General features: G+C 27.2%; 1 protein-coding gene across 4 annotated transcripts in view; it reads right to left on the minus strand.

Annotated features, from left to right (window-relative positions):
* The window catches only part of drd4b (dopamine receptor D4b), a 473,608-nt gene that overhangs the window by 316,332 nt on the left and 139,299 nt on the right, over positions 1–17,977 (minus strand). The gene's annotated exons all lie outside the window — the stretch shown is intronic.

Raw genomic sequence — 17,977 nt, forward strand, 5'->3', positions numbered from 1 at the left:
AAGTCAGAATTGTGTGATATAAAGTCAGAATTGTGTGATATAAAGTCAGAATTGTGTGATATAATATAAAGTCAGTATTGAGTGATATAAAGTCAGAATTGTGTCATATAAAATCAGAATTGTGTGATATAAAGTCAGAATTGTGTCATATAAAGTCAGAATTGTGATATAAAGTCAGAATTGTGTGATATAAAGTCAGAATTGTGTGATATAATATAAAGTCAGTATTGAGTGATATAAAGTCAGAATTGTGAGATATAAAGTCAGAATTGTGAGATATAAATTCAGAATTGTGTGATATAAAGTCAGAATTGTGTGATATAAAGTCAGAATTGTGTGATATAAAGTCAGAATTGTGTGATATAAAGTCAGAATTGTGTGATATAAAGTCAGAATTGTGAGATATAATATAAAGTCAGAATTGTGTGATATAAAGTCAGAATTGTGTGATATAAAGTCAGAATTGTGAGATATAATATAAAGTCAGAATTGTGTGATATAAAGTCAGAATTGTGAGATATAAAGTCAGAATTGTGTGATATAATATAAAGTCAGAATTGTGTGATATAAAGTCAGAATTGTGTGATATAAAGTCAGAATTGTGTGATATAAAGTCAGAATTGTGTGATATAAAGTCAGAATTGTGTGATATAATATAAAGTCAGAATTGTGTGATATAAAGTCAGAATTGTGTGATATAAAGTCAGAATTGTGAGATATAAAGTCAGAATTGTGTGATATAATATAAAGTCAGTATTGTGTGATATAAAGTCAGAATTGTGTGATATAAAGTCAGAAATGAGTGATATAAAGTCAGAATTGTGTGATATAAAGTCAGAATTGTGATATAAAGTCAGAATTGTGTGATATAAAGTCAGAATTGTGTGATATAAAGTCAGAATTGTGTGATATAATATAAAGTCAGAATTGTGTGATATAAAGTCAGAATTGTGTGATATAAAGTCAGAATTGTGAGATATAAAGTCAGAATTGTGTGATATAATATAAAGTCAGTATTGTGTGATATAAAGTCAGAATTGTGTGATATAAAGTCAGAATTGTGTGATATAAAGTCAGAAATGAGTGATATAAAGTCAGAATTGTGTGATATAAAGTCAGAATTGTGATATAAAGTCAGAATTGTGTGATATAAAGTCAGAATTGTGTGATATAAAGTCAGAATTGTGTGATATAAAGTCAGAAATGAGTGATATAAAGTCAGAATTGTGTGATATAAAGTCAGAATTGTGTGATATAATATAAAGTCAGTATTGAGTGATATAAAGTCAGAATTGTGAGATATAAAGTCAGAATTGTGTGATATAAAGTCAGAATTGTGATATAAAGTCAGAATTGTGTGATATAATATAAAGTCAGAATTGTGTGATATAAAGTCAGAATTGTGAGATATAAAGTCAGAATTGTGAGATATAAAGTCAGAATTGTGTGATATAAAGTCAGAATTGTGATATAAAGTCAGAATTGTGAGATATAAAGTCAGAATTGTGTGATATAAAGTCAGAATTGTGTGATATAATATAAAGTCAGAATTGTGAGATATAAAGTCAGAATTGTGTGATATAATATAAAGTCATAATTGTGTGATATAAAGTCAGAATTGTGTGATATAAAGTCAGAATTGTGTGATATAAAGTCAGAATTGTGTGATATAATATAAAGTCAGTATTGAGTGATATAAAGTCAGAATTGTGTCATATAAAATCAGAATTGTGTGATATAAAGTCAGAATTGTGTCATATAAAGTCAGAATTGTGATATAAAGTCAGAATTGTGTGATATAAAGTCAGAATTGTGTGATATAATATAAAGTCAGTATTGAGTGATATAAAGTCAGAATTGTGAGATATAAAGTCAGAATTGTGAGATATAAATTCAGAATTGTGTGATATAAAGTCAGAATTGTGTGATATAAAGTCAGAATTGTGTGATATAAAGTCAGAATTGTGTGATATAAAGTCAGAATTGTGTGATATAAAGTCAGAATTGTGAGATATAATATAAAGTCAGAATTGTGTGATATAAAGTCAGAATTGTGTGATATAAAGTCAGAATTGTGAGATATAATATAAAGTCAGAATTGTGTGATATAAAGTCAGAATTGTGAGATATAAAGTCAGAATTGTGTGATATAATATAAAGTCAGAATTGTGTGATATAAAGTCAGAATTGTGTGATATAAAGTCAGAATTGTGTGATATAAAGTCAGAATTGTGTGATATAAAGTCAGAATTGTGTGATATAATATAAAGTCAGAATTGTGTGATATAAAGTCAGAATTGTGTGATATAAAGTCAGAATTGTGAGATATAAAGTCAGAATTGTGTGATATAATATAAAGTCAGTATTGTGTGATATAAAGTCAGAATTGTGTGATATAAAGTCAGAATTGTGTGATATAAAGTCAGAAATGAGTGATATAAAGTCAGAATTGTGTGATATAAAGTCAGAATTGTGATATAAAGTCAGAATTGTGTGATATAAAGTCAGAATTGTGTGATATAAAGTCAGAATTGTGTGATATAAAGTCAGAAATGAGTGATATAAAGTCAGAATTGTGTGATATAAAGTCAGAATTGTGTGATATAATATAAAGTCAGTATTGAGTGATATAAAGTCAGAATTGTGAGATATAAAGTCAGAATTGTGTGATATAAAGTCAGAATTGTGATATAAAGTCAGAATTGTGTGATATAATATAAAGTCAGAATTGTGTGATATAAAGTCAGAATTGTGAGATATAAAGTCAGAATTGTGAGATATAAAGTCAGAATTGTGTGATATAAAGTCAGAATTGTGATATAAAGTCAGAATTGTGAGATATAAAGTCAGAATTGTGTGATATAAAGTCAGAATTGTGTGATATAATATAAAGTCAGAATTGTGAGATATAAAGTCAGAATTGTGTGATATAATATAAAGTCAGTATTGAGTGATATAAAGTCAGAATTGTGTGATATAAAGTCAGAATTGTGAGATATAAAGTCAGAATTGTGAGATATAAAGTCAGAATTGTGTGATATAAAGTCAGAATTGTGAGATATAAAGTCAGAATTGTGAGATATAAAGTCAGAATTGTGATATAAAGTCAGTATTGTGTGATATAAAGTCAGAATTGTGTGATATAAAGTCAGTATTGAGTGATATAAAGTCAGAATTGTGAGATATAAAGTCAGAATTGTGTGATATAAAGTCAGAATTGTGAGATATAAAGTCAGAATTGTGTGATATAATATAAAGTCAGTATTGTGTGATATAAAGTCAGAATTGTGTGATATAAAGTCAGAATTGTGATATAAAGTCAGAATTGTGTGATATAATATAAAGTCAGAATTGTGTGATATAAAGTCAGAATTGTGAGATATAAAGTCAGAATTGTGATATAAAGTCAGAATTGTGTGATATAAAGTCAGAATTGTGTGATATAAAGTCAGAATTGTGAGATATAAAGTCAGAATTGTGATATAAAGTCAGAATTGTGATATAAAGTCAGAATTGTGATATAAAGTCAGAATTGTGTGATATAAAGTCAGAATTGTGATATAAAGTCAGAATTGTGATATAAAGTCAGAATTGTGTGATATAAAGTCAGAATTGTGTGATATAAAGTCAGAATTGTGAGATATAAAGTCAGAATTGTGATATAAAGTCAGAATTGTGTGATATAAAGTCAGAATTGTGTGATATAAAGTCAGAATTGTGATATAAAGTCAGAATTGTGATATAAAGTCAGAATTGTGTGATATAAAGTCAGAATTGTGAGATATAAAGTCAGAATTGTGTGATATAAAGTCAGAATTGTGAGATATAATATAAAGTCAGAATTGTGTGATATAAAGTCAGAATTGTGTGATATAATATAAAGTCAGAATTGTGTGATATAAAGTCAGAATTGTGTGATATAAAGTCAGAATTGTGTGATATAAAGTCAGAATTGTGAGATATAAAGTCAGAATTGTGATATAAAGTCAGAATTGTGTGATATAAAGTCAGAATTGTGATATAAAGTCAGAATTGTGTGATATAAAGTCAGAATTGTGTGATATAATATAAAGTCAGAATTGTGTGATATAAAGTCAGAATTGTGTGATATAAAGTCAGAATTGTGATATAAAGTCAGAATTGTGATATAAAGTCAGAATTGTGTGATATAAAGTCAGAATTGTGTGATATATAGTCAGAATTGTGTGATATAAAGTCAGAATTGTGATATAAAGTCAGAATTGTGTGATATAATATAAAGTCAGTATTGAGTGATATAAAGTCAGAATTGTGTGATATAAAGTCAGAATTGTGTGATATAATATAAAGTCAGAATTGTGTGATATAAAGTCAGAATTGTGATATAAAGTCAGAATTGTGTGATATAAAGTCAGAATTGTGATATAAAGTCAGAATTGTGTGATATGAAGTCAGAATTGTGTGATATAATATAAAGTCAGAATTGTGTGATATAAAGTCAGAATTGTGATATAAAGTCAGAATTGTGTGATATAAAGTCAGAATTGTGATATAAAGTCAGAATTGTGTGATATGAAGTCAGAATTGTGTGATATAATATAAAGTCAGAATTGTGTGATATAAAGTCAGAATTGTGAGATATAAAGTCAGAATTGTGTGATATAATATAAAGTCAGAATTGTGTGATATAAAGTCAGAATTGTGAGATATAAAGTCAGAATTGTGTGATATAAAGTCAGAATTGTGAGATATAAAGTCAGAATTGTGTGATATAAAGTCAGAATTGTGAGATATAAAGTCAGAATTGTGAGATATAAAGTCAGAATTGTGAGATATAAAGTCAGAATTGTGAGATATAAAGTCAGAATTGTGTGATATAAAGTCAGAATTGTGAGATATAAAGTCAGAATTGTGAGATATAAAGTCAGAATTGTGAGATATAAAGTCAGTATTGTGTGATATAAAGTCAGAATTGTGAGATATAAAGTCAGAATTGTGAGATATAAAGTCAGAATTGTGAGATATAAAGTCAGAATTGTGAGATATAAAGTCAGAATTGTGAGATATAAAGTCAGAATTGTGAGATATAAAGTCAGTATTGTGTGATATAAAGTCAGTATTGTGAGATATAAAGTCAGAATTGTGAGATATAAAGTCAGAATTGTGAGATATAAAGTCAGAATTGTGATATAAAGTCAGAATTGTGTGATATAAAGTCAGAATTGTGTGATATATAGTCAGAATTGTGTGATATAAAGTCAGAATTGTGATATAAAGTCAGAATTGTGTGATATAATATAAAGTCAGTATTGAGTGATATAAAGTCAGAATTGTGTGATATAAAGTCAGAATTGTGTGATATAATATAAAGTCAGAATTGTGTGATATAAAGTCAGAATTGTGATATAAAGTCAGAATTGTGTGATATAAAGTCAGAATTGTGTGATATAAAGTCAGAATTGTGATATAAAGTCAGAATTGTGTGATATAAAGTCAGAATTGTGTGATATAATATAAAGTCAGAATTGTGTGATATAAAGTCAGAATTGTGAGATATAAAGTCAGAATTGTGTGATATAATATAAAGTCAGAATTGTGTGATATAAAGTCAGAATTGTGAGATATAAAGTCAGAATTGTGTGATATAAAGTCAGAATTGTGAGATATAAAGTCAGAATTGTGTGATATAAAGTCAGAATTGTGAGATATAAAGTCAGAATTGTGAGATATAAAGTCAGAATTGTGAGATATAAAGTCAGAATTGTGAGATATAAAGTCAGAATTGTGAGATATAAAGTCAGTATTGTGTGATATAAAGTCAGAATTGTGAGATATAAAGTCAGAATTGTGAGATATAAAGTCAGAATTGTGAGATATAAAGTCAGAATTGTGAGATATAAAGTCAGAATTGTGAGATATAAAGTCAGAATTGTGAGATATAAAGTCAGTATTGTGTGATATAAAGTCAGTATTGTGAGATATAAAGTCAGAATTGTGAGATATAAAGTCAGAATTGTGAGATATAAAGTCAGAATTGTGAGATATAAAGTCAGAATTGTGTGATATAAAGTCAGAATTGTGAGATATAAAGTCAGAATTGTGAGATATAAAGTCAGAATTGTGATATAAAGTCAGTATTGTGTGATATAAAGTCAGAATTGTGTGATATAAAGTCAGAATTGTGAGATATAAAGTCAGAATTGTGTGATATAAAGTCAGAATTGTGAGATATAAAGTCAGAATTGTGAGATATAAAGTCAGAATTGTGTGATATAATATAAAGTCAGAATTGTGTGATATAAAGTCAGAATTGTGAGATATAAAGTCAGAATTGTGTGATATAAAGTCAGAATTGTGAGATATAAAGTCAGAATTGTGTGATATAAAGTCAGAATTGTGTGATATAAAGTCAGAATTGTGAGATATAAAGTCAGACTTGTGTGATATAAAGTCATAATTGTGAGATATAAAGTCATAATTGTGTCATATAAAGTCAGACTTGTGAGATATAAAGTCATAATTGTAAGATATAGACATAATTGTGTGATATAAAGTAAGACTTGTGTCATATAAAGTCAGAATTGTGAGATATAAAGTCATAATTTTGTGATATAAATTCATAATTGTGAGATATAAAGTCATAATTGTGTGATATAAAGTCAGAATTGTGTCATATAAAGTCATAATTGTGTGATATAAAGTCATATCATTTTGTGATATAAATTCATAATTGAGAGATATAAAGTCAGAATTGTGAGATATGAAGTCATAATTTTGTGATATAAATTCATAATTGTGAGATATAAAGTCAGAATTGTGAGATATAAAGTCAGAATTGTGAGATATAAAGTCAGACTTGTGTGATATAAAGTCAGAATTGTGAGATATAAAGTCATAATTTTGTGATATAAATTCATAATTGTGAGATATAAAGTCATAATTGTGTCATATAAAGTCAGAATTGTGTCATATAAAGTCAGAATTGTGAGATATGAAGTCAGAATTGTGTGATATAAAGTCATATCATTTTGTGATATAAATTCATAATTGTGAGATATAAAGTCATAATTGTGTCATATAAAGTCAGAATTGTGTGATATGAAGTCATAATTTTGTGATATAAATTCATAATTGTGAGATATAAAGTCATAATTGTGTCATATAAAGTCAGAATTGTGTCATATAAAGTCAGAATTGTGTGATATGAAGTCATAATTTTGTGATATAAATTCATAATTGTGAGATATAAAGTCATAATTGTGTCATATAAAGTCAGAATTGTGTGATATGAAGTCATAATTTTGTGATATAAATTCATAATTGTGAGATATAAAGTCATAATTGTGTCATATAAAGTCAGAATTGTGTGATATAAAGTCAGAATTGTGAGATATAAAGTCAGAATTGTGAGATATAAAGTCAGAATTGTGAGATATAAAGTCAGAATTGTGAGATATAAAGTCAGAATTGTGAGATATAAAGTCAGTATTGTGTGATATAAAGTCAGTATTGTGAGATATAAAGTCAGAATTGTGAGATATAAAGTCAGAATTGTGAGATATAAAGTCAGAATTGTGATATAAAGTCAGAATTGTGTGATATAAAGTCAGAATTGTGTGATATATAGTCAGAATTGTGTGATATAAAGTCAGAATTGTGATATAAAGTCAGAATTGTGTGATATAATATAAAGTCAGTATTGAGTGATATAAAGTCAGAATTGTGTGATATAAAGTCAGAATTGTGTGATATAATATAAAGTCAGAATTGTGTGATATAAAGTCAGAATTGTGATATAAAGTCAGAATTGTGTGATATAAAGTCAGAATTGTGTGATATAAAGTCAGAATTGTGATATAAAGTCAGAATTGTGTGATATAAAGTCAGAATTGTGTGATATAATATAAAGTCAGAATTGTGTGATATAAAGTCAGAATTGTGAGATATAAAGTCAGAATTGTGTGATATAATATAAAGTCAGAATTGTGTGATATAAAGTCAGAATTGTGAGATATAAAGTCAGAATTGTGTGATATAAAGTCAGAATTGTGAGATATAAAGTCAGAATTGTGTGATATAAAGTCAGAATTGTGAGATATAAAGTCAGAATTGTGAGATATAAAGTCAGAATTGTGAGATATAAAGTCAGAATTGTGAGATATAAAGTCAGAATTGTGAGATATAAAGTCAGTATTGTGTGATATAAAGTCAGAATTGTGAGATATAAAGTCAGAATTGTGAGATATAAAGTCAGAATTGTGAGATATAAAGTCAGAATTGTGAGATATAAAGTCAGAATTGTGAGATATAAAGTCAGAATTGTGAGATATAAAGTCAGTATTGTGTGATATAAAGTCAGTATTGTGAGATATAAAGTCAGAATTGTGAGATATAAAGTCAGAATTGTGAGATATAAAGTCAGAATTGTGAGATATAAAGTCAGAATTGTGTGATATAAAGTCAGAATTGTGAGATATAAAGTCAGAATTGTGAGATATAAAGTCAGAATTGTGATATAAAGTCAGTATTGTGTGATATAAAGTCAGAATTGTGTGATATAAAGTCAGAATTGTGAGATATAAAGTCAGAATTGTGAGATATAAATTCAGAATTGTGTGATATAAAGTCAGAATTGTGTGATATAAAGTCAGAATTGTGTGATATAAAGTCAGAATTGTGTGATATAAAGTCAGAATTGTGTGATATAAAGTCAGAATTGTGAGATATAATATAAAGTCAGAATTGTGTGATATAAAGTCAGAATTGTGTGATATAAAGTCAGAATTGTGAGATATAATATAAAGTCAGAATTGTGTGATATAAAGTCAGAATTGTGAGATATAAAGTCAGAATTGTGTGATATAATATAAAGTCAGAATTGTGTGATATAAAGTCAGAATTGTGTGATATAAAGTCAGAATTGTGTGATATAAAGTCAGAATTGTGTGATATAAAGTCAGAATTGTGTGATATAATATAAAGTCAGAATTGTGTGATATAAAGTCAGAATTGTGTGATATAAAGTCAGAATTGTGAGATATAAAGTCAGAATTGTGTGATATAATATAAAGTCAGTATTGTGTGATATAAAGTCAGAATTGTGTGATATAAAGTCAGAATTGTGTGATATAAAGTCAGAAATGAGTGATATAAAGTCAGAATTGTGTGATATAAAGTCAGAATTGTGATATAAAGTCAGAATTGTGTGATATAAAGTCAGAATTGTGTGATATAAAGTCAGAATTGTGTGATATAAAGTCAGAAATGAGTGATATAAAGTCAGAATTGTGTGATATAAAGTCAGAATTGTGTGATATAATATAAAGTCAGTATTGAGTGATATAAAGTCAGAATTGTGAGATATAAAGTCAGAATTGTGTGATATAAAGTCAGAATTGTGATATAAAGTCAGAATTGTGTGATATAATATAAAGTCAGAATTGTGTGATATAAAGTCAGAATTGTGAGATATAAAGTCAGAATTGTGAGATATAAAGTCAGAATTGTGTGATATAAAGTCAGAATTGTGATATAAAGTCAGAATTGTGAGATATAAAGTCAGAATTGTGTGATATAAAGTCAGAATTGTGTGATATAATATAAAGTCAGAATTGTGAGATATAAAGTCAGAATTGTGTGATATAATATAAAGTCAGTATTGAGTGATATAAAGTCAGAATTGTGTGATATAAAGTCAGAATTGTGAGATATAAAGTCAGAATTGTGAGATATAAAGTCAGAATTGTGTGATATAAAGTCAGAATTGTGAGATATAAAGTCAGAATTGTGAGATATAAAGTCAGAATTGTGATATAAAGTCAGTATTGTGTGATATAAAGTCAGAATTGTGTGATATAAAGTCAGTATTGAGTGATATAAAGTCAGAATTGTGAGATATAAAGTCAGAATTGTGTGATATAAAGTCAGAATTGTGAGATATAAAGTCAGAATTGTGTGATATAATATAAAGTCAGTATTGTGTGATATAAAGTCAGAATTGTGTGATATAAAGTCAGAATTGTGATATAAAGTCAGAATTGTGTGATATAATATAAAGTCAGAATTGTGTGATATAAAGTCAGAATTGTGAGATATAAAGTCAGAATTGTGATATAAAGTCAGAATTGTGTGATATAAAGTCAGAATTGTGTGATATAAAGTCAGAATTGTGAGATATAAAGTCAGAATTGTGATATAAAGTCAGAATTGTGATATAAAGTCAGAATTGTGATATAAAGTCAGAATTGTGTGATATAAAGTCAGAATTGTGATATAAAGTCAGAATTGTGATATAAAGTCAGAATTGTGTGATATAAAGTCAGAATTGTGTGATATAAAGTCAGAATTGTGAGATATAAAGTCAGAATTGTGATATAAAGTCAGAATTGTGTGATATAAAGTCAGAATTGTGTGATATAAAGTCAGAATTGTGATATAAAGTCAGAATTGTGATATAAAGTCAGAATTGTGTGATATAAAGTCAGAATTGTGAGATATAAAGTCAGAATTGTGTGATATAAAGTCAGAATTGTGAGATATAATATAAAGTCAGAATTGTGTGATATAAAGTCAGAATTGTGTGATATAATATAAAGTCAGAATTGTGTGATATAAAGTCAGAATTGTGTGATATAAAGTCAGAATTGTGTGATATAAAGTCAGAATTGTGAGATATAAAGTCAGAATTGTGATATAAAGTCAGAATTGTGTGATATAAAGTCAGAATTGTGATATAAAGTCAGAATTGTGTGATATAAAGTCAGAATTGTGTGATATAATATAAAGTCAGAATTGTGTGATATAAAGTCAGAATTGTGTGATATAAAGTCAGAATTGTGATATAAAGTCAGAATTGTGATATAAAGTCAGAATTGTGTGATATAAAGTCAGAATTGTGTGATATATAGTCAGAATTGTGTGATATAAAGTCAGAATTGTGATATAAAGTCAGAATTGTGTGATATAATATAAAGTCAGTATTGAGTGATATAAAGTCAGAATTGTGTGATATAAAGTCAGAATTGTGTGATATAATATAAAGTCAGAATTGTGTGATATAAAGTCAGAATTGTGATATAAAGTCAGAATTGTGTGATATAAAGTCAGAATTGTGATATAAAGTCAGAATTGTGTGATATGAAGTCAGAATTGTGTGATATAATATAAAGTCAGAATTGTGTGATATAAAGTCAGAATTGTGATATAAAGTCAGAATTGTGTGATATAAAGTCAGAATTGTGATATAAAGTCAGAATTGTGTGATATGAAGTCAGAATTGTGTGATATAATATAAAGTCAGAATTGTGTGATATAAAGTCAGAATTGTGAGATATAAAGTCAGAATTGTGTGATATAATATAAAGTCAGAATTGTGTGATATAAAGTCAGAATTGTGAGATATAAAGTCAGAATTGTGTGATATAAAGTCAGAATTGTGAGATATAAAGTCAGAATTGTGTGATATAAAGTCAGAATTGTGAGATATAAAGTCAGAATTGTGAGATATAAAGTCAGAATTGTGAGATATAAAGTCAGAATTGTGAGATATAAAGTCAGAATTGTGTGATATAAAGTCAGAATTGTGAGATATAAAGTCAGAATTGTGAGATATAAAGTCAGAATTGTGAGATATAAAGTCAGTATTGTGTGATATAAAGTCAGAATTGTGAGATATAAAGTCAGAATTGTGAGATATAAAGTCAGAATTGTGAGATATAAAGTCAGAATTGTGAGATATAAAGTCAGAATTGTGAGATATAAAGTCAGAATTGTGAGATATAAAGTCAGTATTGTGTGATATAAAGTCAGTATTGTGAGATATAAAGTCAGAATTGTGAGATATAAAGTCAGAATTGTGAGATATAAAGTCAGAATTGTGATATAAAGTCAGAATTGTGTGATATAAAGTCAGAATTGTGTGATATATAGTCAGAATTGTGTGATATAAAGTCAGAATTGTGATATAAAGTCAGAATTGTGTGATATAATATAAAGTCAGTATTGAGTGATATAAAGTCAGAATTGTGTGATATAAAGTCAGAATTGTGTGATATAATATAAAGTCAGAATTGTGTGATATAAAGTCAGAATTGTGATATAAAGTCAGAATTGTGTGATATAAAGTCAGAATTGTGTGATATAAAGTCAGAATTGTGATATAAAGTCAGAATTGTGTGATATAAAGTCAGAATTGTGTGATATAATATAAAGTCAGAATTGTGTGATATAAAGTCAGAATTGTGAGATATAAAGTCAGAATTGTGTGATATAATATAAAGTCAGAATTGTGTGATATAAAGTCAGAATTGTGAGATATAAAGTCAGAATTGTGTGATATAAAGTCAGAATTGTGAGATATAAAGTCAGAATTGTGTGATATAAAGTCAGAATTGTGAGATATAAAGTCAGAATTGTGAGATATAAAGTCAGAATTGTGAGATATAAAGTCAGAATTGTGAGATATAAAGTCAGAATTGTGAGATATAAAGTCAGTATTGTGTGATATAAAGTCAGAATTGTGAGATATAAAGTCAGAATTGTGAGATATAAAGTCAGAATTGTGAGATATAAAGTCAGAATTGTGAGATATAAAGTCAGAATTGTGAGATATAAAGTCAGAATTGTGAGATATAAAGTCAGTATTGTGTGATATAAAGTCAGTATTGTGAGATATAAAGTCAGAATTGTGAGATATAAAGTCAGAATTGTGAGATATAAAGTCAGAATTGTGAGATATAAAGTCAGAATTGTGTGATATAAAGTCAGAATTGTGAGATATAAAGTCAGAATTGTGAGATATAAAGTCAGAATTGTGATATAAAGTCAGTATTGTGTGATATAAAGTCAGAATTGTGTGATATAAAGTCAGAATTGTGAGATATAAAGTCAGAATTGTGTGATATAAAGTCAGAATTGTGAGATATAAAGTCAGAATTGTGAGATATAAAGTCAGAATTGTGTGATATAATATAAAGTCAGAATTGTGTGATATAAAGTCAGAATTGTGAGATATAAAGTCAGAATTGTGTGATATAAAGTCAGAATTGTGAGATATAAAGTCAGAATTGTGTGATATAAAGTCAGAATTGTGTGATATAAAGTCAGAATTGTGAGATATAAAGTCAGACTTGTGTGATATAAAGTCATAATTGTGAGATATAAAGTCATAATTGTGTCATATAAAGTCAGACTTGTGAGATATAAAGTCATAATTGTAAGATATAGACATAATTGTGTGATATAAAGTAAGACTTGTGTCATATAAAGTCAGAATTGTGAGATATAAAGTCATAATTTTGTGATATAAATTCATAATTGTGAGATATAAAGTCATAATTGTGTGATATAAAGTCAGAATTGTGTCATATAAAGTCATAATTGTGTGATATAAAGTCATATCATTTTGTGATATAAATTCATAATTGAGAGATATAAAGTCAGAATTGTGAGATATGAAGTCATAATTTTGTGATATAAATTCATAATTGTGAGATATAAAGTCAGAATTGTGAGATATAAAGTCAGAATTGTGAGATATAAAGTCAGACTTGTGTGATATAAAGTCAGAATTGTGAGATATAAAGTCATAATTTTGTGATATAAATTCATAATTGTGAGATATAAAGTCATAATTGTGTCATATAAAGTCAGAATTGTGTCATATAAAGTCAGAATTGTGAGATATGAAGTCAGAATTGTGTGATATAAAGTCATATCATTTTGTGATATAAATTCATAATTGTGAGATATAAAGTCATAATTGTGTCATATAAAGTCAGAATTGTGTGATATGAAGTCATAATTTTGTGATATAAATTCATAATTGTGAGATATAAAGTCATAATTGTGTCATATAAAGTCAGAATTGTGTCATATAAAGTCAGAATTGTGTGATATGAAGTCATAATTTTGTGATATAAATTCATAATTGTGAGATATAAAGTCATAATTGTGTCATATAAAGTCAGAATTGTGTGATATGAAGTCATAATTTTGTGATATAAATTCATAATTGTGAGATATAAAGTCATAATTGTGTCATATAAAGTCAGAATTGTGTGATATAAAGTCAGAATTGTGAGATATAAAGTCAGAATTGTGAGATATAAAGTCAGAATTGTGAGATATAAAGTCAGAATTGTGAGATATAAAGTCAGAATTGTGAGATATAAAGTCAGTATTGTGTGATATAAAGTCAGTATTGTGAGATATAAAGTCAGAATTGTGAGATATAAAGTCAGAATTGTGAGATATAAAGTCAGAATTGTGATATAAAGTCAGAATTGTGTGATATAAAGTCAGAATTGTGTGATATATAGTCAGAATTGTGTGATATAAAGTCAGAATTGTGATATAAAGTCAGAATTGTGTGATATAATATAAAGTCAGTATTGAGTGATATAAAGTCAGAATTGTGTGATATAAAGTCAGAATTGTGTGATATAATATAAAGTCAGAATTGTGTGATATAAAGTCAGAATTGTGATATAAAGTCAGAATTGTGTGATATAAAGTCAGAATTGTGTGATATAAAGTCAGAATTGTGATATAAAGTCAGAATTGTGTGATATAAAGTCAGAATTGTGTGATATAATATAAAGTCAGAATTGTGTGATATAAAGTCAGAATTGTGAGATATAAAGTCAGAATTGTGTGATATAATATAAAGTCAGAATTGTGTGATATAAAGTCAGAATTGTGAGATATAAAGTCAGAATTGTGTGATATAAAGTCAGAATTGTGAGATATAAAGTCAGAATTGTGTGATATAAAGTCAGAATTGTGAGATATAAAGTCAGAATTGTGAGATATAAAGTCAGAATTGTGAGATATAAAGTCAGAATTGTGAGATATAAAGTCAGAATTGTGAGATATAAAGTCAGTATTGTGTGATATAAAGTCAGAATTGTGAGATATAAAGTCAGAATTGTGAGATATAAAGTCAGAATTGTGAGATATAAAGTCAGAATTGTGAGATATAAAGTCAGAATTGTGAGATATAAAGTCAGAATTGTGAGATATAAAGTCAGTATTGTGTGATATAAAGTCAGTATTGTGAGATATAAAGTCAGAATTGTGAGATATAAAGTCAGAATTGTGAGATATAAAGTCAGAATTGTGAGATATAAAGTCAGAATTGTGTGATATAAAGTCAGAATTGTGAGATATAAAGTCAGAATTGTGAGATATAAAGTCAGAATTGTGATATAAAGTCAGTATTGTGTGATATAAAGTCAGAATTGTGTGATATAAAGTCAGAATTGTGAGATATAAAGTCAGAATTGTGTGATATAAAGTCAGAATTGTGAGATATAAAGTCAGAATTGTGAGATATAAAGTCAGAATTGTGTGATATAATATAAAGTCAGAATTGTGTGATATAAAGTCAGAATTGTGAGATATAAAGTCAGAATTGTGTGATATAAAGTCAGAATTGTGAGATATAAAGTCAGAATTGTGTGATATAAAGTCAGAATTGTGTGATATAAAGTCAGAATTGTGAGATATAAAGTCAGACTTGTGTGATATAAAGTCATAATTGTGAGATATAAAGTCATAATTGTGTCATATAAAGTCAGACTTGTGAGATATAAAGTCATAATTGTAAGATATAGACATAATTGTGTGATATAAAGTAAGACTTGTGTCATATAAAGTCAGAATTGTGAGATATAAAGTCATAATTTTGTGATATAAATTCATAATTGTGAGATATAAAGTCATAATTGTGTGATATAAAGTCAGAATTGTGTCATATAAAGTCATAATTGTGTGATATAAAGTCATATCATTTTGTGATATAAATTCATAATTGAGAGATATAAAGTCAGAATTGTGAGATATGAAGTCATAATTTTGTGATATAAATTCATAATTGTGAGATATAAAGTCAGAATTGTGAGATATAAAGTCAGAATTGTGAGATATAAAGTCAGACTTGTGTGATATAAAGTCAGAATTGTGAGATATAAAGTCATAATTTTGTGATATAAATTCATAATTGTGAGATATAAAGTCATAATTGTGTCATATAAAGTCAGAATTGTGTCATATAAAGTCAGAATTGTGAGATATGAAGTCAGAATTGTGTGATATAAAGTCATATCATTTTGTGATATAAATTCATAATTGTGAGATATAAAGTCATAATTGTGTCATATAAAGTCAGAATTGTGTGATATGAAGTCATAATTTTGTGATATAAATTCATAATTGTGAGATATAAAGTCATAATTGTGTCATATAAAGTCAGAATTGTGTCATATAAAGTCAGAATTGTGTGATATGAAGTCATAATTTTGTGATATAAATTCATAATTGTGAGATATAAAGTCATAATTGTGTCATATAAAGTCAGAATTGTGTGATATGAAGTCATAATTTTGTGATATAAATTCATAATTGTGAGATATAAAGTCATAATTGTGTCATATAAAGTCAGAATTGTGTGATATGAAGTCATAATTTTGTGATATAAATTCATAATTGTGAGATATAAAGTCATAATTGTGTCATATAAAGTCAGAATTGTGAGATATGAAGTCAGAATTGTGAGATATGAAGTCAGAATTGTGTGATATAAAGTCAGAATTGAATTGTGAGATATAAAGTCAGAATTGTGTGATATAAAGTCAGAACTGAATTGTGAGATATAAAGTCAGAATTGAATTGTGAGATATAAAGTCAGAATTGAATTGTGAGATATAAAGTCAGAATTGTGTGATATAAAGTCAGAACTGAATTGTGTGATATAAAGTCAGAATTGTGTCATATAAAGTCAGAATTGTGAGATATGAAGTCAGAATTTTGTGATATAAATTCATAATTGTGAGATATAAAGTCATAATTGTGTCATATAAAGTCAGAATTGTGAGATATGAAGTCAGAATTGTGAGATATAAAGTCAGAATTGAATTGTGAGATATAAAGTCAGAACTGAATTGTGTGATATAAAGTCAGAATTGAATTGTGAGATATAAAGTCAGAATTGTGTGATATAAAGTCAGAACTGAATTGTGTGATATAAAGTCAGAATTGTGTCATATAAAGTCAGAATTGTGTGATATAAAGTCATAATTGTGTGATATAAAGTCAGAATTGTGTCATATAAAGTCAGAATTGTGAGATATGAAGTCAGAATTTTGTGATATAAATTCATAATTGTGAGATATAAAGTCATAATTGTGTCATATAGTCAGAATTGTGAGATATAGTCAGAATTGTGAGATATGAAGTCAGAATTGTGAGATATAAAGTCAGAATTGAATTGTGAGATATAAAGTCAGAATTGAATTGTGTGATATAAAGTCAGAATTGAATTGTGTGATATAGTCAGAATTGAATTGTGAGATATAAAGTCAGAATTGTGAGATATGAAGTCAGAATTGTGAGATATAAAGTCAGAATTGTGAGATATAAAGTCATAATTGAATTGTGTGATATAAAGTCAGAATTGAATTGTGTGATATAAAGTCAGAATTGAATTGTGTGATATAAAGTCAGAATTGAATTGTGAGATATAAAGTCAGAATTGTGAGATATGAAGTCAGAATTGTGAGATATAAAGTCAGAATTGTGAGATATAAAGTCAGAATTGAATTGTGTGATATAAAGTCAGAATTGAATTGTGTGATATAAAGTCAGAATTGAATTGTGAGATATAAAGTCAGAATTGTGAGATATGAAGTCAGAATTGTGAGATATAAAGTCAGAATTGAATTGTGTGATATAAAGTCAGAATTGAATTGTGTGATATAAAGTCAGAATTGAATTGTGAGATATAAAGTCAGAATTGTGTGATATAAAGTCAGAATTGTGAGATATAAAGTCAGAATTGAATTGTGTGATATAAAGTCAGAATTGAATTGTGTGATATAAAGTCAGAATTGAATTGTGTGATATAAAGTCAGAATTGAATTGTGAGATATAAAGTCAGAATTGTGAGATATGAAGTCAGAATTGTGAGATATAAAGTCAGAATTGTGAGATATAAAGTCAG

This window comes from Gobio gobio (assembly GCF_949357685.1).
Source record: "Gobio gobio genome assembly, chromosome: 2".
NCBI classification, from domain to species: Eukaryota; Metazoa; Chordata; class Actinopteri; order Cypriniformes; family Gobionidae; genus Gobio; species Gobio gobio.